This window comes from Pinus tabuliformis, chromosome 3_1 (assembly GCF_031772625.1).
Source record: "Pinus tabuliformis cultivar Carrire ecotype Pingquan chromosome 3_1, CPIR1, whole genome shotgun sequence".
Classification (NCBI taxonomy): domain Eukaryota; kingdom Viridiplantae; phylum Streptophyta; class Pinopsida; order Pinales; family Pinaceae; genus Pinus; species Pinus tabuliformis.
Window position 1 is genome coordinate 199,942,417 of NC_142301.1, and position 23,566 is coordinate 199,965,982.

The 23,566-nt window shown below is 37.7% G+C and overlaps 1 pseudogene; it reads right to left on the minus strand.

The window, feature by feature from the left end:
* Positions 1–19,261: 19,261 nt before the first annotated feature.
* LOC149186487 (dihydroorotase, mitochondrial pseudogene) lies at positions 19,262–19,959 on the minus strand (annotated as a pseudogene).
* Between the last annotated feature and the right edge of the window lie 3,607 nt (positions 19,960–23,566).

The following is a 23,566-nucleotide window of genomic DNA, read 5'->3' on the forward strand; positions in this document are numbered from 1 at the left end:
TCAGAGGATAATCTTTGTTCTAAAAAGTATTTAAGGCTATCATGATCCGTTTTTACCTTGAAGTGTCTTCCCATTAGGTAGGGTCGCCATTTCGTAAGTGCATGGAGTATTGCCAACATTTCCTTCTCATAAATAGCTTTGTGTAAAAACTTTCCCTTGATTAGACGACTTTCAAAAGCAATGGGTCTTTCATATTGCATTAAAACAACACCAATTCCATTTCCTGAAGCATCACATTCCATAATAAAGGTTTTTGTGAAGTCTGGTGTAGCTAAGACTGGTGCTTGGCACATTGCCTCTTTAAGATGTTCGAAGGCCTTTGTTGCTTCTAGAGTCCATGAAAATGCATCTTTCTTCAATAATGTTGTTAGAGGTGCTGCTATTCTCCCATAATTCTTAACAAACTTGCAGTAATAACCTGTCAACCCGAGAAATCCTCGTAGATGCTTTATGGATGTGGGGATTTTCCATTCCTTAATGGATTTAATTTTGCTAGGGTCTACCTTAACTCCTTCATGAGATACAATATGACCCAAATATTCCACCTTTTGTACTCCAAAGAAACATTTGGATCTTTTTGCATATAATTGTTTCTCCTCCAATAATTGTAGCACCCTATCAACATGTTCAACATGATCCTTCCAAGACTTGCTGTAGATTAGTATATCATCAAAAAATACTAACACAAATTTTCTAAGGAATGGTTTGAAAATTGAATTCATCAAACCTTGAAATGTTGAAGGTGCATTGGTAAGGCCAAAAGGCATGACCAAAAATTCATAATGACCCTCATGAGTTCTAAATGCTGTTTTCAGAATGTCTTCAGTCTTCATCCCGATTTGATGATATCCTGAACGAAGATCCAACTTGGTGAAGTAAATTGATCCATGCAATTCATCTAGTAATTCATCAATGACAGGAATGGAAAACTTATCTTTAATAGTGAGCTTGTTGAGCTCCCTATAATCTAGACACATGCGCCATGATCCATCCTTCTTGTGCAATAATACTACTGGAGCAGAGAAAGAACTATGACTCGGTTGAATTATACCAGCCTCTAGCATTTCTGCAACCATACGTTCAATTTCAATCTTTTGGGCATAGGGATATCTGTACAGCCTAATGTTTGGAGGAACACTTCCTGGAATCAGATGAATAGCATGATCATGATCACGAATAGGTGGGAGACCTTTGGGAGTCTCAAATACCTTGGAGTGATTGTCCAATACTTTTTGGAGATCTGGATAAATAGATGATTCCAATGTGGAAACATCTAGCGAACATAATTGTGCAATTACACCTCTTTGTTCCTTTTTTAGAATCTTTGTCATACCGTTAGAGCTGATTATCTTTCCCGGTTTCCTTGCAATACCCCTTAATTCAACTTCCTTTCCTTCCACAAAAAAATTCATGAAAAGTTCTTGAAAATTAAAAGCTATTGTACCCAAGGATTGTAGCCATTGGACTCCTAGTACAACATCAGCACCTCCCATTGGAATGGAAAGCATTGGGCTAGTCAATACATATTCTCCCATGGATAGCTTGATATTATGGCACTTTCTAGAGAAATTTATTGTTCCTCCATTTGCAACCATCACTTGACACTCTGGTGCTGGATATAAGAAGTAATTCAATTCTTTTGCTACCTTACAATGAATAAAATTGTGGGTACTTCCTGAATCAATCAACACTATTACCTTTTTCTTCTTGATTTGTCCTTCTATCTTGATGGTTTGAGGAGTGGTAATTCCTGCCAAGATATGGTCGGATTCATTTCTTCTTTATCTAGGCTTTGTTCCTAGAGTATATCCTCTTCTTTTGACCTTTCTTGCTCCTTTTCTTCTTCCTCTTCACAATCTATGTAGAATAATTTCTTCTCAGCACACTTATAACCTTTAGTGTATTTGTTATCACAACTGTAACAAAGCCCTTTTTCTCTTTTTTCTTCCAATTGCTATGGTGTGAACCTTATTTTTTGTGGAAGACTAGTGGAAACAACAATTCCATCTTTATAGTTGTGAGTGGTATGCTTCCTGGTTGCCATAATTTTGCTTTCCATTTTTCTTGCTAACCTGAATGCCTTCTCTAATGAATCGGGTTCCCAAAGGTGAACATCATGTTGAATATTATACTTTAAATTCCCTATGAACACATCAACCCTATGCTCCTATGGAATATTTTTTACCCTTATGTTCAATTTTTGGAACTCCTCAATGTGCTCCATTATTGAACCCTTTTGTTTGAGACTTATCAAATGGCTAAAAAAAGTGTTGCTTTTTGTATCCTCATAATGTGTTGTCAATTCTTCCGTAAAAATTGCCCAAGTGATAATTTGTTTACGAGAGAAAAGCCATTGATACCATACAAAATAATTTGGTTCCAAATATAAAGTTGCAATACGTACCTTTTGTGTGTTTTGCACATTATTGAGATCGAAAAATTGCTCCATTTGTAATATCCATGTTGAGGGATCCTTGCCATCAAACTTCCTCATATCAATTTTTGGAATATGGTGGGTCTTTGATCCAACATTAGAGTCTATGGAATCATGATTAACATTTCCTTTGTTCTCATCATGAGTTTCCTTTACTACCCTTTCACCATTAGTGATCATTTCTTGTAGCAACTTATTCATATTTATCTTCAATTCTTCCATCTTATCATCCATGCCATCAATTTTAGCGTCCATGCCATTCATCTTAGCTTCCATGCCATCCATCTTAGCTTCTATGCCTTTCTTTAAACAATCCATCTTAGCTTCTACACCTTTGTTTAAACCATCCATCTTAGCTTCTACATCTTTCCTTAAACCATCCATCTTATATTCTGTTGCTTTTTGTGCAAGTGACACTTGTTGCACTTGGTCTCGTAATTTTGATATATCATGTTGCATTTCTTCTTCTTATTCATGAGTCATGCTAGAGCTTTCAGGTTGCTTACTAGGTGTTTGCATTTTCTTTCCTTGGGGCATCAATTACCGATAATAATGCTTTACTATGCCCTTTGAATTCCTTCAAACTAATTTTTCAAACCAAGCTTATGCAAAAATTAAAAGAAAACTACACACCTTTTTTTCACTTTGTAGAAGCTTGATATTGAGTCTAATGTATCTCTGCAATTTAGATCATCCAATTCTGAAATTACAACCTGTAGTAGCCCTCTGTGTCCTCTTCCCAATGCCACTAGTCTGATCCAAATTTGATTCTCCAAGGAAGTTTTATGCACAATATCCCAAGATGACCTAACTATAAACCTTTACAGAAGAGCGAACTTGTATGAAGTGCCACGTGTCACTGTTTCAACCTTTGGCTCTGAAAAATATATACAAGAAACTACAGTCTGTGCTCTTTCTATAACTTCTTACAAAATTTGAATCTGATGCTCAGATAGAAAGTTATGACGACTCGAGCTTTAGTACAATTTCATCTCAAATGGGTTTTTTTTTTGCTTTTGAAATGTCATAGAAAAAAATCTATAGTGAAAATGCCTCGATAACCTTTTTGGAGTAGCGAAACCCTAGAATCCAAAGCTCTGATACCAAATGTTATAAAACCAGCTCAGGAAAAAGATAGAAAAGATAGATCAACGCCTTAGAATTCAGCCTCTTCGAGGGGGAAACCTCCTTTACATTACATAAATGAACAATTCTTTGATGATTCAAATGAAAAAACCTCCTTTCTATATATAGGAGTCTAAGGAATCACAATATAACCCAGCTGACCTAACAATAATAATATAAAGCCACAAAAATAACAATAGAGGGATTCTATGGGGTATAGTAATAACAATATGGGAACAATAGGGGCACAACAATATTAATAAGGGGTACAACTACAATAGTAATGGGGTAATCACTAGTATTATAGGGACCCAACATAGGAGACGAGGAATTTTTTTTGGGTAGAACAACTTTTGATTTATTGTCAATAAAGAAGACTGTCTGGTTGATAAAGAGCCTTTTGTTTCAAATTTATTCTCTCTTCTTTCAAGTGTTTGGAATCATAGCGTTGTTGCTACCATAAAGATAAATGTGTTTTACTTTATGCATATTGATAACATATAGTTCATGGTTATTCCTAATTATTCAAATATAATTCAATAGCATGCTTAACTCATGAAAGGTTGATGATTTGAAACTCCATTAAACATCAGTACCAAGTGTTATTTGTATGGAAAGGAATGTGCATTCATGTATAAGTAATTAGATTGCAATCAAGATTTAATACAACCTTGTTCATTTATGAACCAGTGACTGATTCATTTCGACTTGGAATCCATATATAATGTTTAATCTCTTTTGTTATGCTTCTATAGGATAGATTAGAATAGTTAGGATTGGCATAAGTAGTTATAATTAGTGTAGATAGGATTTGATACTTATAGGTTAGCTGTTTCTCTTTGTTGATCTAATTGAAATCTTCCTCCAAGAACCAATCTTTCAACACATATAACAGTTTACGGGGTCCTTTAAAACCCGTTAGAACTAGCCATTCCAAACGAAACTAGATCTAATTGGGGTCTGCAATCGGATTAGTTCCCCTTGTTGGAATAGCAAAAATTCACCATGTCAACACAGTGATAGCAACACTTCCGAGAGGGGCATAGTTCATGCTACAAGGATCATTGTAGTGATGAACACTAAGACTTGGGTGAGCGTTACAAGTAGTAATGACAATTGTTACCAGGAAATCTAGTGTCTATTCAGAACTACTAGTCCCACTAAGATGGGTAGCTATCTTAGAAACACACAGATTAAAGTCACTTGTTTTTTCCTTTACAAGAGAGAGATGAGAAAGAAGCAGAGAGTACCAACCTCAGTTTTCCACTTGGATCCTTGCTTGTTTCTTTTCCCCTTTGACAGAATCTCACCACTGCTTCCATACTTGTCCAGCTTCAAAAAGCACCTGTAGATTCACAGCAGCGTAATACCATCAAAGCATAGAGATCTTTCATTGTAAACAATATAGGATAAAATATATGTTGACCATACAAATGCATATAACAAACACAGTATTCAAAGATACACAAGAATATGGAGGAAAACTCAAATAGCTTTATTAGTAAAAGTCATAGAAGAGAGGACTACAACCACTTGGAATGACCTAGTGCCATCCTCCTAGCTTGAAATCCCTCTTCACCTCACATAAAGCAAGATCACCCAACAAATGTCTTCAAAGAGAAACCAACAACACCTCTTTGCAAATTACCAAATTCCAACCTTTGGATCTCTTGGATGAGGGATCCATTAATAGATATTTGTAGGGGGGTGAGTCAGCTTCTGGGATTTGATTAGTGTCATCTCTCTGATAGTTCTTGGTTCCACATGGAGATTTTAGATCTCTTACTCATCCTGGGTGAACTGAGAGAGGCAAGTGTCAAAAGAGAAGCTTCTAGAAGATTCTCTGGGTTTCCACCTAGCAAACTGCTTGTGCCATTTGTCTGCTCTCGCTCATCGCACTGTATAGAAGGGCTTTCCAGTATGCATCACATTTCTTTCATGTGGCAGGTGAGATGCATCGCACCTTTAGCACTGGGCAGTTTGTATGGTCCTACTTTGACCAATTCTGAGTAGCGTTTCATGGAGAACTTCTAAGAAATGATGTAATCAACTGACCTTGTTCCTTTAGGGTATGAAACAACACTTTTAGGGACTTAGAAGCCCTCAATTTATGGACATATGTGATTGGGGTTGCAGTGCCCAAATATGTCTATAACAGTTGCCCCCTAAAGCATGAGGTCATAAATCTTTTGATGTCGGGTGAAATGCTTTATAATGAGGATTCGAGGTTTTTCGCACTGGAAGGTGACCTGTAATAGGATAGAATACAATACATTATCTTCATATATTTTCATGATCTAGCTGAGGCGAGCATTCCCATGCTCAGCTTGATAAATTCATTTTCATGTACATAGGACAGACAACCATTTCTGTGCAGACTGATGATTCTGGTAGAGCCATCATCCCTTAGTTATGATGATTATCTGTGCAACAATGATGTACATTTGATGTCTTTATTTTCCTAATTATATCGCAGCCCGGATGGATGAAACTAGATCCGGGGTCTTCAAAACTCATTCAATCTTCGCCCGAAGTACAAGTCGATCCATGTGATAAGATGTTCTGATGTCGAATATGGAAAGACATCGCCTGATTACCATTCAATGATGCAAATTGTTAACAGGCACGAGAGGAATCACCGATGATGATGATGACCCTCAAGGTACTGTAGTACAATTCACGTGGTGTGAAACATGAGTTAATATCAAACACCACACAAAGTCTTTCGATCGAAGGCCATTAGTGTAAACTTATCGCCAAAAGTGAGAAACTTGCCGTTGAGGCATGCAAGCTTCAAAGTACTGGAAGGGTTGTCCCTAGGTCATCTTCTTAGATAATGAGCTGATGTCGACAAGAAGTGACCCGTCATAGGAAGGCATTAATGGATCCAACATCTATGACACAGAACGTAGCAAATGATTTTGTAGAGGTGAAAATGATCTGATGATACAAGGTTCAGGGTGGCAGTCATGAAAGAATGAAGCGTGAAGGGATTGTAGCAGATGAGACACAAGCTGGGTAGGTGAATTCTCTGAGTGACTTCTCTTGAACATATTGGCGACACTAAAATGGATTGGTAGAGTTAACCCCAAAAGTGGATGGTACGGTGGACCAATGGTGATATGATTGGTGAACGGAATAACCCAACCCGACTCAATCATGGTGATGGAGTGAAAGGGTCATGTTCAAGAGCGACTTTCTACCAATAAAGTTTCTTTAAATTTTCTTCCCAAGTTTCTCCAGTCATTTCTGACTAGTACCTCTTTATTTTTGTCAAGCTTGAGGAGGATAACATATGCTTGTTCTATAATTTTCACTTCGAGCAAACCCGTCACTATGTTTTAATGAGCCTAGCGACAGTGAAACTCTCTCTTGTCTGAATGGACAAGTTTGTCGCTATTGTTTTAATGAGTTTAACGACAAGGATAACTCGGTCCTTTTCAATTTTAGAGAGTCTAAAAACAGATGGAAAGAAGACTCCAATATTCCTTTTTCGTAATATAATCCCTTAAGTCCGAAAAAGTATAAAACAATGCGAAAGGGATGACTTTTCGATAGTTTTAACGAGCCGAACAAGACAAACACTCGATCTTTTTGTGTAATAATCCCTCAAGTCCAAAAAGATTAAAATCTAGAGGAGGGAAAACACTTCCAATCACTTTAATGAGCTAGAGAGGCCAATCGCTCAGCAATCTTTTCATATTTTACGAGTCAGATGAAAATATCTTAAAGGAGACTCATTTTTTGCGGAACGAGTGATGTTTTTCAGATAGCAATTGGTTCTAGGTAAGGTTTGGAACTTTCCAATTATGGCAGTGTAAAAAGGTGGCTAATAGGATCACTCGTCATAGCTGTTCCTCAAAAGGGGTAAACAATCAAATGGAGGTGAATGATCGGCAAAAGCAGAGTGGAGGTGATGGTAAGAACACGACCAAGGTTCAAAAGCTGATGATAATGCATTCACAATGGTTATTTACCAGAGGTGGGTTCATTATATAATGAGCTTAAACTCTGGTGGAACATATGCTCATTGCTAGATTTATATTTTAACGAGATTGAACTTGGTGTAAAACTACTCATGCCAGTCGTATAATGAGGATGTCTCATCGATAGGTTCATTTTTAAGAAGCTTGCACCATTCGAAATTATGCTCTGAATCCTTTTATTATGTAAGCTAGGAACGACCAATCCTATGAGTTTAAACGGTTAAGAACCTACAAACTAAGAAAATAAATGGTTGCTTTTCACTTTCATGCAAACATTTTGCATGCCTCCAGGTATAGCGAAGTAGAGTTTCGAAGGTTACCCATCAATTTGCGGACAAAACACTGTTTTATCAGGAAAGGCCTACCTTTCCAGGTTACCCTTCAATTTGCAGACAAAACATTTGTTCTATCGGGAAAGGCCTACCTTCTAATGTATCTTATTCCAGTCTAATCCCATTTTCCTAAACGGACGGGTGTGTCAGACCAGTCATATATCCTCTACGGAAACCTACCCTATACCTAAATTTTTCTCGCCGAAGCAGGCCAGGGTGCATGCCCCCCCGGGTTTCAATCTTGACCACCGAATCACTCGTGCTCATCAGGTGGATAGACTAGAGATTGATGAGGCATTCCTTGTGCAAAAAGACCTGTTAGGGATGGAATTTGACTATTAGCTATGTGTGAACCGGGGAATGAAAGCTGGTCTACAAGCTGGACCACTCTGCCTTCATGCGGAAAACACATTACTCGAAAGAGTGAGGAGACAATGGCTCCCATGCTATAAATGTAGTCGTGCCCAAGGAGTAGATTGTAATCTAAAGGTACTTGGACTACCATTACATTCAGATAAATGGTTTTCCTTCTCAAAGTTATAGGAAAATTTGGAAGGATCCCTAACAGCCGACTGGTTCCTTTATCAAAGCCTGTCAGATATCAAATCTCAGGCAAAAGCGCTGGAGACCCAAGCGCTTTCCAAGAAGTTGAGGAAAGGATACTCACAGAAGCGCCTTCATCTATGATGGTACCAACCATGACCATTTTGTAAGTTTACACTATGATTCAAAATGGTACATTAGATGGTAAACGTGGTTTGCCTAGTAGATTCCAATCAAAGGAAACGACTAGGTTGCTTGGAGGTGGGATCGAATAAACGGCCGGATACAACTCTGATGAATTTCCTTCCTGTGGTAAAGGAATGGGCAGATTTCCCCCATGTTCATCGGAGTCTGTGTTTACAAAAAGAATTTGAATGGTGTCGTTCTCATTCTCTTCAATGACTGTATCATCTGAAGGTAAATCCTTTGAAGTCAAGATGGGGTCGACTGCCGTCTCGGCCTGTTGACTTTGGTCCGATGTGGACTCAAAGGGTTTATCTTCAATGATAGGTGCTTCGACCGACTCCAAAGGTGGCTCAGTCGAATTTTCAACTAGCAATGGATTTGGCAAGAGTTTCTTATACCCAGGCGGGAGTCGCTGCGGTGATATAGGACGATTATCCAAGACTCTTTTAGCTTCATCCAGGAAGGGACAACGGTGGAGGGCATGATTGCCTTCACACAGTCTATAGGGAAATTTAGATTGTCCCTTTTGTCCGGTGACTTCACTTTCACTAGTTGACAGTGTACTTTCAACATGATCGTCAGAGGTTGACGACACCGGATTGTGCAAGCGGGGAGACCAGTCCCTTAGGATCCGTGAGATGCAAGGACAATCTCGGTGATAGTGGTCCCCTTTGCAAATTACACATGGAGACTTAGGTTTGGATGGTGCATTATGTGGATTTTAGCTAGACGATGCATGGTTTCCCCCTTTTGTCGTTGGCTCCTTCTTCTTCTTCTCCTTCCCCTTCTTTTTCTTCTTAGTTACTTGGTTTTTATTTTTACTATCTTTACCAAGCGAAGAGGAAGAAGGAGAGGGAGAGAAAAACAAAGTAGAAGGTTGGGGGTAAACTCTGGTATCATCTAGTTGTTGATTTGATTGTTTAGGAAATATGGTGCTTTGAATGACAGAGGTCGAGAAAAGCCATACCGGCAGGCCAATCGTCAGTCCTGGAAGGGACAATTTGGCCATATGGGGTGCACCAACATCTCCCCAAGAGGAGAAAGGACTAGGACTTCCCCCAAGGGGAAATCCTTGGTTGGCGGACTCCATTTTTTTAACCTAAGACCAACGAGGGAATAGTGATGTTATTCCGATTAAAATATATTTTAGACGCTTTGACACAACTTGCTTTTTCACTTTTTAAGAGTCGAGAAAAAGCTAAATATGACTTTAGTCACCTTCAATTTTTAATGAGCCTGAAGTGACAAGTGCTCAAATGGACCTTTTCCTTTAAGGAGTCTGAAAAGGAATGAAAGAGACTACTCTGGAAATCTAGACATAGGGATTACCAAACCAATCGCAAAACTGCAGAATACTTTTTACGGTACGACAGTCAATCTTCCCGAATGCTGTGTTCAGTGCATTGCAATTGATAGGGCAGCAGACATGGCTTCTTAAGGATAAAGGATATAGCCTATTGTGGTCTCCCAATATATACTTGATAGTACGTGGGAGCACAAGTCCGTACTGGCACTTATCATCTCAAAGAGGAGGAATCACCCAACCTACGATGAAAGCAACAGTTACCAGGCTTTACAACGCCAGAATACATCTCTAGCCTAGACTTCTAGATGTTGTGCGTTAGGTTCCAAAGCATTTTTATGTTCATTAAATTTATTTTACAGTTGATCTTTCTTAAGAAATTTGCCTTTCAGGTTCACCGCATGATGTAGATATACAATTCCTAAAATGCAATCTAAGATGATAAACAGTCGTTTAATCTTCTTTTTGCAATGAAAATCCTAGCTACTAAGGAAAGAGAAATGAAATCCTTTCAACATAGAGTAGAGAGCACACACTAGATGCACTGTCCTAAATCAAAATCAACAAGCAGTCTAGATGTAAATGCACGTGCATGTATTTGTTTTCCGCTTTCTTAATGTGTGAATGACAAAAAGAATGCTAAATACAAATCTAAATTATTTCTTCTTTCAAAGTGACAGTACTAATGATTTTCTTTTCAAAAAATGACAGGAAGGCAAGAGGACACTTTGCAATTTTGAATTGAAAACCACTTTCGACACTTGAAATACTTATAGATTCAGATCAAATATAAGAGTAACAATACAATTGACTATCAAGAAAAGTAGGATTATTTTCTTTGACTGGAAATGACACTTGCGACACTTCCAAATCAAAAGACGATAGTTCAATTAAGCTACTCCTCTGTAAAAGAGAACTGTAAATGGCGCACAATACATAACAACATTCACAATTCTTTGTACAATAGAGGTTGGATGATGCAAAGAAGGGGGTTTCAACAGTGGTCTACTGGTCACAGACAACAAAACTCTTGAATAATACTGAAGACAGTGAAGAAAAAACCAAAATCTGGAGGCAGATCTAGTCTTGTCTGATCATCGCACCTATAACATAGGGAAATAGGGATGCAACCCACCAACTGCACACGGGAGGTGTGATGCATCCATATTTCCAGGAAGACAGGGTGCGATGGTCCAGGGATGAGACTTTAACTTGGTTTTTGGTCACAATTTGCAATTTAGTCCGGGGATTTAGGCCGAGCAAATGATAGTCAGTAATTACAAAGTATAGGGCTGATCTACCTCTAGGGCACTTAGGATGTTTGCAAGCCAATTGTTCAGTTCATAAACAAACCCAAAGATTGACTGAAGCAGCATTGATCTACTTTGCACTTGCATAGTAAATGCAGTTCTAAGGCTAGCTGGCTTGACTTCAGGCTCCGTCTGTGGTTTATGAATCAAACAAATAGAGACAAGCAATCAAACTAATCGCTCCCACTAAGACGGGTAGCTATCTTAGAAACAAACAGATTAAAGTCACTTGTTTTTTCCTTTACGAGAGAGAGATGAGAAAGAAGCAGAAAGTACCAATCTCAGTATTCTGCTTGGCTCCTTGCTTGTTTCCTTTCCCCTTTGACAGAATCTCGCCACTACTTCTGTACTTGTCCAGCTTCAAAGAGCACCTGTAGATTCACAGCAACGTAATACCATCAAAGCATAGAGATCTTTCACTATAAACAATATAGGATCAGATATATATTGACCATACAAATGCATATAACAAACACAGTATTCAGTGATACACAAGAATATGGAGGAGAACTCAAATAGCTTTATTAGTAAAAGTGACAGAAGAGAGGATTACAACCACTTGGCCTGACCCAGCGCCATCCTTCCGGCTTGAAAGCCCTCTTCACCTCACACAAATCAAGATCACCGAACAATGTCTTCAAAGAGAAACCAGCAGCACCTCTTTGCAAATTACCAAACCTTTGGATCTCTTGGATGAGGGATCCATTTATAGATATTTGCAGGGGGCTGAGTCAACTTCTAAGATTTTGATTAGTGTCATCTCTCTGATAGTTCTTGGTTCCACATGGAGATTTTAGATCTCTTACTCATCCCTGGGCGAACTCAGAGAGGCAAGTGTCAAATGAGCAGCTTCTAGAAGATTCTCTGGGTTTCCACCTAGCAAACTGCTTGTGCCATTTGTTTGCTCTCACTCATCACACCCTATAGAAGGGATTTCCAGTATGCATCACACTTTTTGCATGTGGCAGGTGAGATGCATCACACCTTTAGCACTGAGCAGTCTGTATGGTCCTGCTTTGACCAGTTTTGAGTAGCTTTTCATGGAGAACTTCTGGGAGATGATGTAATCAGCTGACCTTGCTCCTTTAGGGTATGAAACAACACTTTTAGGGACTTAGAATCCCTTGGTTTATGGACATATGTGATTGGGGTTGCAATGCCGAAATATGTCTATAACAACAATGATGAGTTAATTCCTATTATTGGAAGTACATCCCTTTCTAAGAGGGAGTGTTGATTTTTGAGTAGCTTGGGAGGTCCTCCAATCCCTAGGGTTTGGGCTTTACAAGGTGAAGCACTACAAGAGTCACTTGTGGGCTTGGAACCCAAAGTTGGGGTTTTTCACCCATCGATGATTGGGAAAAAACCATGGAGAATTTTGGACATGAGAGGGATGGATATGATAGAGTGTAGTGAGGCGAATACAACGGTTTGCAAATCATCAAAATCCGAGTTGTCCTTAGTGAGTTATGAATTTTTGAAGTTGATAATAGATTTTTGGATAGTCAATACAAACTGGGTTTCATAGGAAGTGTGTTTCCATAGACTAGGTTTCTGCAGGCAGTACATTTCCGCAAACTAGATTTCCACAGGAAGTTTGTTTCCACATACTTTGTTTCTGTAGGTAGTGCATTTTTGTGGACTAGGTTTCTGCAAGCTGGGTATAGGCCAAGTTTACACAGGAAGGGACAATAATTTGACAACAAATTTGAGGTATGGTGATGTTGATTTTATGTTCAGTTTGTTTCTAGTTGGAGGTTCTAGTGTGGATAACGTTGTAGTAGCCTGTGGGAACCGATTGGGAGGCTTGTGTCAATGGTTGAAAGCCTCATCTAGGAGAAGATCTCATAGTGATTTGATTGGGCATCATTAGACTCATGGAGGGAAGTGTGTTGATGGCCCAAAGTAGCCCTTCACAAGAACTCATAATGAGAGCTTGACAACTAAAGGTTGGGTGAAGGATTGAGCCTATGTGTAGCTCTTTGATGGATGAAAGAATCTACTAGAAGGATTATTGGAGCTTAGGAGTTGGATAGCCTAGAAGAGCACATTGGATCAGCACGTGTTCATTGAAGTAGAAGCGACTTGTAGTAGTGATAGGTGGTAACCCTTGTGGAGACTCCATGTGTTGTCTCTTGATGGACTAAGGGGAAACTAGAGAGGAAAATGAGAGAAAAGGACTGGCAGGGTGAGATACAACATAGAGACTGTACCGAGATTGTCATTGTATCTTGTATCCCTTGTATGGGAGCCCTAAAATATTATATTACTCAGTTGGTTTAATATAATGAAGATTGGGTTATTGTACATATTTGTAAAATATTTTTTAAAAAGTTGTCTATGCTTATTAATGTGTGATCTAATGCTTTATATTGTTCCATTGTGCAAATATTAGATTCTAATATTCTATCCTAGACCCAAGATCATGGAAATTCAATAGAAGCCATGATTAGATAGAAGCTTGGGAAGGCTAAATACAATGCATTCATGTCAAATATTAAAAGTGATGAGCAAGAAAGATGACCTAGATCCTATCACAAGAACGAACAGTGGATATGGTTCCATGATTCCTCAAAGAGAAGCAGGATCAATCCAAGAGATGTGAAGGCAAGAGGGAACCATGTATCTATGGAAAATTGGTAGTTGATACGCAGATTAAGACAAGTTATAAATATTGTGGTGTTGGCTTCCATTATTGGAAGGAAGTCTGGAACCTCCTCTGGTTTTGAGAGGGAACAAAAGGAGTCTCCTTGAATATGAGCAAGGTTATATTCTCAAGATTAAGGGAGAATAGGGATGTCCTCTCGGTTTGATAGGGAGTGATTATTGATATCACATATGCATTCTCCTCTTCAGGTGATGAAGAGAGGATATCATTTGATTGGATAAGCATATGTGTTTTCATTGAGGGTATAATTTCCAAGAAAGGAAAGGGGCCGACACTCTTTGAGGATAGGAAAAGAATCCAAGAAAAGAGTGTTCGAAGAGGATTGATATTTTTTGAGGACTCAAGAGATCCAAGATAAGAATAGTCCTAGAAGGACATAACTTTTGGACATCGAGATGGGTATGTACCTTAGAGAGGTAGTGCAGTACCACACATAAAGCCTCCAAGCATAATTCTCTTGAATTAAAGAAGACATTCTCTAGTTAGGCCTTAGGGACAGTGTTGGCCATATTGATGATGCTTGTAGTATGGCTTATCAATCCGACTCTTCTTGATAACTCTTCAATTTTAGATGTTATGTTGTATTGGTTGTACACTTATGAATGCCTCCCTATTTAAGAGGGAGTGTTGGAAATGTACCTAGTTTTAGTATTCATAATTGTTGTAATAATTTCAATATGTATCCTATGTAACAAAAAATCAAATAAAAGAAAACATATTGTTATAAAAGCATGGGTTTCATGCTTAGTATTTCTGGTCTTTTCGGTAAAATCATGTTCTTTGTGCTTCTAAGGTTTTTTAGGTATCATGATTTATTGTCATGAGTCAAATTATTCAACATCATATTTATAAGACCCTTCTAGTAAATTTTTAATTGTAAAAAGAATTATTTTTGAGTCTAGAAAGTCATGGAATCTCCAATAGTACAGTAGTTTCTAGGGTGAAGTTGTTGGCTCAAGTAGATGGGTAGTTTTTGGCAAGTCAAAGTTGCAAGGAAGAAGCAGTTTAAGGAAGGTCTCAAGGAAATGTTACTTGTTACTGTGAGAAGGCCTTGGTCTAGGGATTGGGTCACTATATCTCATTTGAAGCAGATCCTATGAAGAGAAGATTTTTCGATTTTTCCCCTTGGAGGGGATTTTCCCTAGTTGAGAGCCTATATTTTTGTCCTCTTTTATTGTTATTGTTTCATGAACAAATCTAAGTGAAGAGCATAAAGAAGATAACTAAGTTTCACAAGAAAGTATCAAGGTTGAAAAAAATAAGTTATAATTGTTGATAATTTACGTTTTATAGCAATAGATACATGCAAGGACTTATAAAATAACTCAGTAAAAGGAGTATACCACAAAATATTGTGCAAACATATAATCATTAACTCAGATAGGATCAAATATTTTCATTAGGTTTTCCATAGAGCTCTGAGTGCCTAGAAAAATCACATAGAAATAGAATTCGATCCAAAATCCAACCCAGATGCAATATTCAAGTCTCCTTGTACAAACCTCAAGCTTTGGTCCCATGTTGGAAAATCAGGAGGGTACACAAATATATTATATTTTCTTTACTTTGATAACCATTTGTGAGATTAGTTGGACTTTTATTAATATAATTATGTTATTCTTCATCAAACAATTATCAAAATGTAAACGTGAACATCACAAGAAAACAGAGAAGAAAATATATAGGCTCCAAGCCACTAAAAACTGTTGGGTGTGGAGAATGATTATTTAGAGGTCTTTGTTCCAACCAGATGTATACCGCAAGAAGATTGTAAAATTTCCTTGTAAAAGTATAGTAATTTCTAGTCAATCTGGGTTGTTCATTAGGCGGATGATCTCATGGTAGAATTTATGTTTAGTTTAGGGGTTTTTGCCCTAGAAGGCAACCCTTCTCTTTGTATGAGGGTATTGTATTGAGGCTGTGATATAGATGTGTATTCTCAGAGTGAGAAACAGAGAGGTGAGACTATGAGAGAAAACATAGGATATTACAACGAATCTGCTATAGGTTGTGTCTCTTCATTTTACTGGATAATAGAAAGGAAGGACTGGCTGTTCGAGGTGGACGTAGCCCAAACTGGGTGAACCACGTATATTTGTGTCTCTCTGGTTTTATGTTTTTGTGTTTTTCCACATATTATATGTCTTTCATTTCTATGTCATATATAATATTTTTCTAACAAAAACCTCTCTAAGGGGAAAATACAAAAAATATCTTCTTATAGAATTAGATCAAATGAGATATCCAAGACCAATGACCATAAAAAACGTCTTCGTATAGATACCAAATCAGACGTTCCTCCTGTCCATCTGATCCATCAGCAAGGCACCAACAAAAAGAGACATACCAAGGCATATCTTCCACATATTCTAGCTCATGAAGCTATCCTTTCTTTTAGACTTAGGCCCTCCATTTCCTTTATATGCTCTATGTGATATCTCAGATCACAAATCATCAACTACATGTGTCCAAAATGATCTCCATATTCCTTCTATTTGTACTATTTAGAGGGGGTACGAATATACCTCCATTGGGGAAGGCCAAGTTGACATCTAGGCAAACTTGGCACCTAGAGGGGCTTCTAACCGAAAATGAAATATTTAATTATTTTTCCTTTTTCTTTATAATAGGTCAAAATAGGAATTTGACTCTTTTAACTCATAAACTCTTAAAAGCATGAAGAACATGCTTGTCTAGAAAAAAAATAATAACATTTCTTTTTCTTTTCTTATTATTTTTACATAAAATACATAATGATACAAATTATGAAGATTGAACTTAGTTACATTCTCCAATAGTGAAAAAGATCATCATTGTTGAGCCTTGTAATTGACATAAAGGGCAAGTGCATGTATAACTACTTGAAGGAAAGGGTAGATGAACCAATCACATGACCAAGCATATGACAAAACATTATGATGACAAGTGGGACATCATAATGAGGAAATGTGCACTACACTTATCGCATGTGTTGGATCTAGGGAAGTAGTAGGTCAAATATTCAGTGAGAAATGCTAACTCAGTGTGGCTTGCAGTTGCGATTTGTGACTAACTGTGACAAGTGCTCAGGGAAGGTCATGAATCACAAACTCAGTGGCTATTGAGCGTGCCACTACACAAACTCAATCACTCGTTTGTGAGGATGCAATTTGTGATTAGGAGAGAATACTTCTTTATTGATAGAGAACAACAACTATTTCCATGAAACAAATTGAATGCAAGACATATTGTTAATTTTAGGTATGTTATATGCTTATAGAAATTTATTTCAATTTTCACAGTTAGCTCAATATATTTCCAGATTAGCAATCACATCAACATTAAAGTAAACTACAGATAGAACATAAACATAAATCATTTAAGACAAGCCAGGACAAGAGGACACAAGATGTGGTGCTACCCATGGACAAACTCTAATGTGGGGAAACCCTTAATCAATTCGTCTTATATGTTCTTCAACAGTTCAACAGAGAGAGAGAGAGAGAGAGAGAGAGAGAGAGAGAGAGAGAGAGAGAGAGAGAGAGAGATAGTACATTTAGAATAGAAGTCAATGCTTTGAATTATCTAGATAAGAGCATAGATCATATCTAAGAAGATGATACATGAGATTATTTGAAGACATGCTGCTTCAACTGATTCTCCAAGGTGACTCCTTCACCTATCATTGTGTTGCATCTCGTCATCATGTTGTACCTCACTGTGCTACACCCATCATCACAATAATGGACCTCATGACCATGATGTACACATCATATTGTTGCACCTTATGCTACACTATTGTTCCATGTGCCATTGTTGAACCATGCTTCCACAATTGTCCCATGTTCCATTACTGCATCATGTTGCCACACTACTGTCCCATGTGGTATGGCGATCCATGTTGACATACAAGATATCTCATGTGCTTGCAACACCATTATTGTCATGTTGTCCATGCTTGCTATTGTCCCATTTTTGCCTTAGCATTCCTTTGTTGTCCCATTTACTATGAATTTGTCCCTTGCCACTCGTGCCTCGAAATATTGTTGTAGTTGTTGTCCCTAACAGTCATGCTATGGCTTGTCATTGTCCCCTTGCTACTGTCCCCTTAGCCTTGCCATACCTTGTTGTTGTCCCATGTGTCTTAGCAGCACCATGTAGTCCAACTGTCCCATTTACTAGCATTGATGTCCTGGGCATGTTCGAGCCCTCAAACTCTCCATGATGTCCTTGTTTTGAAGTGGTTAGGATTGCAGCCTACCATAGTCCCACGTTGTCATCTACATATCACATTTTTGCTTCCTTAAACAACCCTCCTTCAACTTGGCCTACTCTCGACCTCCTTTCAGTAACTTGGTGCCTTGTTTTAGGCCTCAAAACAGTCCTCCCTTTCAGCTGCATTAGGCCTACATTTAGGGCACAATATGCCTGTGGCTAGGGCACCATTGGTATGTTTAGGACAATGTCTATCTTTATCTTAATAGAGGCTAGGATACCCTTGAGATAGTGTAGGTTGGGGCTACCTTAGGATAGCATTAGGGCTTCCTTAGGATAGCATTAGAGCTGCCTTTAGGACTACGTTAGGGCTGCCTTTAGGACTGCGTTAGAGCTTCCTTTAGGACTGTGTTAGAGTTGCCTTTAGGACAACGTTTAGGGATGCCTTAGGACTACGTTAGGGATGCCTTTAGGGCAATGTTTAGGGTTTCCTTGGGACTGCGTTAGGGCTACCTTTAGGACTGCGTTAGGGCTTCCTTTAGGAAAACGTTTAGGGATGCCTTGGGACTGCATTAGGGCTGCCTTTAGGATTGTGTTAGGGCTACCTATAGGACTGCATTAGGGCTACCTTCCTTAAGCTCCTTTAGTTCCATGCATAGAACCCTTCCATCACTTTGCTAGCCTGCCTTATATGCTGCAGCTAGGACAACCTCTTTTCCTCCAACATCTAGGGCTTCCACTCCTAGATTTATCTTCCACTAAAACCAAAGAAAAGTGGAGATAAATCAATATAGAAGTGTGTGAAGTGACTCTCAATTCAACTACTTTTATACTAAAACGTTGAGCACATCTGGGGTTTATTTGGTTGTTGGCCGACCTTGACGAATTGTCTTATAGAAAAAATAAATTCATAGCTCCATGAATACTTATCAGAATTTTATGATCTTTAGATCAATCCTACACCTCTTGATGAGAGAGATCGAAGAAAAATATCAAGTTCCATAAATAAGATGACCCACATGGAGTTTGGCCCTAGTTTCTAATTTTAACACATATACTTGCATAGCGTGTCTTAAATGATTGTTCAAGATACATGCACGTCTAATGTCTAACCATTAAACATTGGGAAAATCATACCGAAAATGAAATCATATGCATATACTACTTCCCGATAAATCTTTCAGAAAATAATCTTACATGTATTTTGTGGAATACCGTAGAAATTAGTTCCATTAAAACTTGTGAAATCCTCAAGATTATCCAGAGCACCACCCTATTCAAAATATTTTTCATAAATAGGAAAGGAAAAAAGGGCACTATATATGCTAGAATATCCACATGTGCATCCTTTTTGGTTCCTTTTATGTGAAGTAGTGTCACTACCTAGAAAGAATATTTTCTTCCACTTGTAATAGTAGGAAAAATAGTTTGTCTATGTGTCTCCCATTTAAGGACTATAAGATAGTCATTGTCTAGTTGTAGTCCACCCTAAAATAAAGCATTTATATTTAGAAGAAGATGTTGTGGTGTCTTCGTAGCAAACATAACCCCTTCCATGCATGATTTAACAAAGTCTATAACATCAATTGTAGTGATATGCTTCATTACAACGTTAAAACTTGGTAGCTTCTCAACCAATGGTTTTAATATAGTGTCAATGAAGACCTTTTCACAATAAAATATATCAACATTATGATCACATACCTCTCTATGAACCAACAATGGTGGTACATATTCAATCATCTCTTGAAGGACAATCACAGATATTCTAAAGAGATCTATCACACAATCTAGTAAATTTGTAGTCGTTCCTACTAGATACAACTTCACATCAAAATTGCTCCACTTTCCTGTGTTATCTATTAGGTATAGACTCATGAGAGGAGTAAAATTTACTTTTTATGGTAAACCCTTATCTTTCTTTAAAATAGAAACAACAAAAATGGTGATTGGAGCTTTTAAATTTGGAATTATAATAGCCCACAAAATTGTTGTTTCATTGTGAGAAACAACTTATTCAAGGATGTTCCCATACTATATGTGAAGATGCCAATCATCAGGTTTTGTTATTGAAAAATAATATTTTTTAACTTCAATCTCTTCCCCTCCCATTTTCATACCTTCGAGTTTATTTTTATTAGATGTGACTCCTCTTGATCCCATTGTTCTTACAATTGGAAGAGAAAACTTATTGTGATTAAATTGATGGAATGTGGATGTTAATCATTTAAGGCATGTCTACTTCATTTCATAAAAAAATAAATGAGTAACAATTGAAGTTGTAGCTTGTGGGTAATGGTTTTGGTGCAATATATAGACATCTGAAGCATGGAGTATTGGTTATGCCCCAATATCAACATACACCACTGCAACATATATCCAAGCCTCTCTAAGATAAAGAAGAGAGGTGAGTAGCTTAATCACTCTAAAAAGAGTTATAAAATGAAATTGGGGACTCAAACCACCCTTTCAATTCTAGGTTATGATCTAATGCTCTTGCTTCTTAGCAATAATTAGCAGCCTTGAGTAGTCAATGTTTTATTTTTTTCACTTCAATCTCATTTCAAATATGTTCTGAGCTAAAATCCAAGTGCCAACAAAATTCTTCTAGGAATGTATAGGGTAAGTTCCTCAGATATAACACCAAATGACACCACTCACAAACATATCACAGATCAATACACCAGTATTATTGATGTGGTTAAAACCCTCAAAGAGGGAAAGAGTCCATGGCCTAAGCCAACACGACCACTTCAAGCAATTTATAATAAAAGAAATAAAATTTACATAAGCTTCTCTCATGAATGGTCACCTTACAAATGATCGTCCATGCTCTTTAAATAGAGATCATGTACCAATCGAGTGTTAATTCATGGATCATGTGTCGGTAATACCGAGGAGAGAATGAAACGTCAGATCACTTCATGTCTAGAACATATCATGACCATCATATTGTAACTTACAAAAGTACATAGTAATAAACACACTTTACCTAACTCTACATTAGACCAAGTTATACTTAACTATTTCCTATGTGTCAGAATATCCTAACATCGCCCCTTAGGAACAACTTGGGATAGGATTGAAGGATGTACAAATATGACACAATATGAGAAGGAAGGAGGCATTAGAGCCTATTCCCCCTTAGTGACAACTTCCTGAACTCCAACCATAAATCGAAGTTTAGTAAACTTCGCCTCTATGAGAGCCTTTGTAAAGGTGTTTGCAACTTGATCATCAGTTGAATAGTATTGCACTTCAAGAACATGGTCATGAATGAGCTTTATGATGAAGTGCAGGTGTATTTCAATGTGTTTCTTGCACTGAATTTGGACTCACTCTTTGCATAGTTTAATGGAATTTTGATTATCACACCAAAGTGTAGTCGGATGTTGCCACTGAAAGCCAAACTCTGATAGGATTTGAGGAAGCCACAATGCTTCCTTACTAGCTTCTATAGTGCTCTCATACCATGTAGGAATGTATAGGTGACTAAAAGTTTTGCTCCAAACTGAAAGGGAGAAGGGGCTGGATTACAGTCTTCCACGTGAAAGTGGCATAGAAGATCCCAGCCATACTTGGAATGTGAAAGGGAAATACCTTCCTTGGATTGCAAGACTTGAAGACCAAGAAAATAATGCAAGTGTCCTAAGTCTGTCATTTGAAACTAATTTTTAAGGCTGGACTTCACATGGTTTATAAGGTTGGGATAACTACAAGTAAGGATAAGATAATCAACATAAATAACGACAATGATAAGAGACTTACCCACTTTCTTGGTGTAGACAGTATTGTCAGAATGACACGTAGAAAAGCTAATATCTAAAAGAAAGCTATCCATTTTGGCATACCAAGCCTGATGGACTTGCTTGAGACCATAAAGGGATTTCTTAAGCCGACATACAAGGCTGGAGTTTCTCTCTATAAAGCTAGGAGGTTGTTCCATATAGATTTTTTCATGCAAGTCCCCATGCAAGAAGGCAGATTTAACATCCATCTTTTGGATTTCCCATTTGAAAGAGGTAGCAAGGGAAAGAACAAGGAGGATAGAGTTAATTTTTCCAATAGGGGAGAAGGTTTCAGTATAGTGAATGCCTTCAATTTACAAAAATCCGTTAGAATCAAGACGAGCTTGATGTTTAGAAACTTTTCCATCTGGTCCAAACTTGGTTTTTTAAACCCATTTACATCTAACACTTTTTCTTCCCTTTGGAAGAGGAAGAAGATCCCATGTATCATTTACCAATAATGAACAACATTCTTCATTCATAGTTGCATCCCAATCTAGATGGCCTAAAGCTTCTGCGAAGGTGTCAGGATCATAATTCCATGAATATTGAGGCAGTAAAGAAGATGCTCTATCGAACAAAGAACATGTATGTCATTGATCTGTAGGATCACCTACAAGAGAACCTGTTGCATCTTGAGTAGCACGAACCCATTTTGGAAGATGAGGAGCTCAAGGAGGATCCTAAGAAGCCGGGGGAGGATTATCATCCTCACTGTCATCATCTGAAGAAGAAATATTTTTAGAAGTAGAAGGGATAGAGAGAGGTGGCACATCCACCGAATGGCTCGTAGGTAAATATATTTTAAGCAAACTTTGCATCTCTTATAATGATAAAATTTTGGGATTTAGGTGAAACAAGTCTATATCCTTTGAAATCTTTAGAATATCTAACAAAAATAAATTTTTAACTCTTAGGTTCTAAGGCTTTATGTTTCTCATCTAGAATATGTGTCCATGCTTCACTTCCAAAAACACGAAAGTGACTTACATCTAGTTTAATTGAGCTCCATGCTTCTTCTGGAGTGATATTCTTTAACTTTCATCAATGAAAGTTAAGAAATAATTGTAGCCAGACAATGAAACAACTGGAAGTGGACCACATAAATCACTATGCACAAGCTGTAAAGGTGTTGAGGTGTGACAAGAGACACGTTTTTCAAAACTATCCAAATGATGTTTTCCGAGTTCACATCCAGAACAAACACCATCTCTACAAGATACCATAGGAAGACTTGTCACCATATTTTATTTACACAGATTTTAAAGGGAGCGATAGTTTAGGTGACCAAATCGCTCGTGCCAAAGTTTGCTCACTTCATCATTATGATCAACAAATACCGAGGGAAGAGTTGATCACGAAAAGTTGTTTAACTTATACAACCTTGTAGAATCATCAGCAATTCTAGTAGCTAAAATATGTCTAGGATCTCTTAGGTCTTTAATTACAATGTTGCGAGGTTAAAATTCAACAATTTTACCTTCACATTAATAAGTTTTCTGATATATAGATAGAAAGTTGCAAGATAAGGTTGGAACACATAATACATCATTAAATTGACGATTGTCTAGATGAATAGTTCCAGCCCCTACAACACTAAGAGATCCATCATCACCAACATATATATTTTTGTGTTACAATAATTTAAAGAATAAAACATGGCTTTGTCTCTAGCCATGTGATAAGAAGCTCAAGAA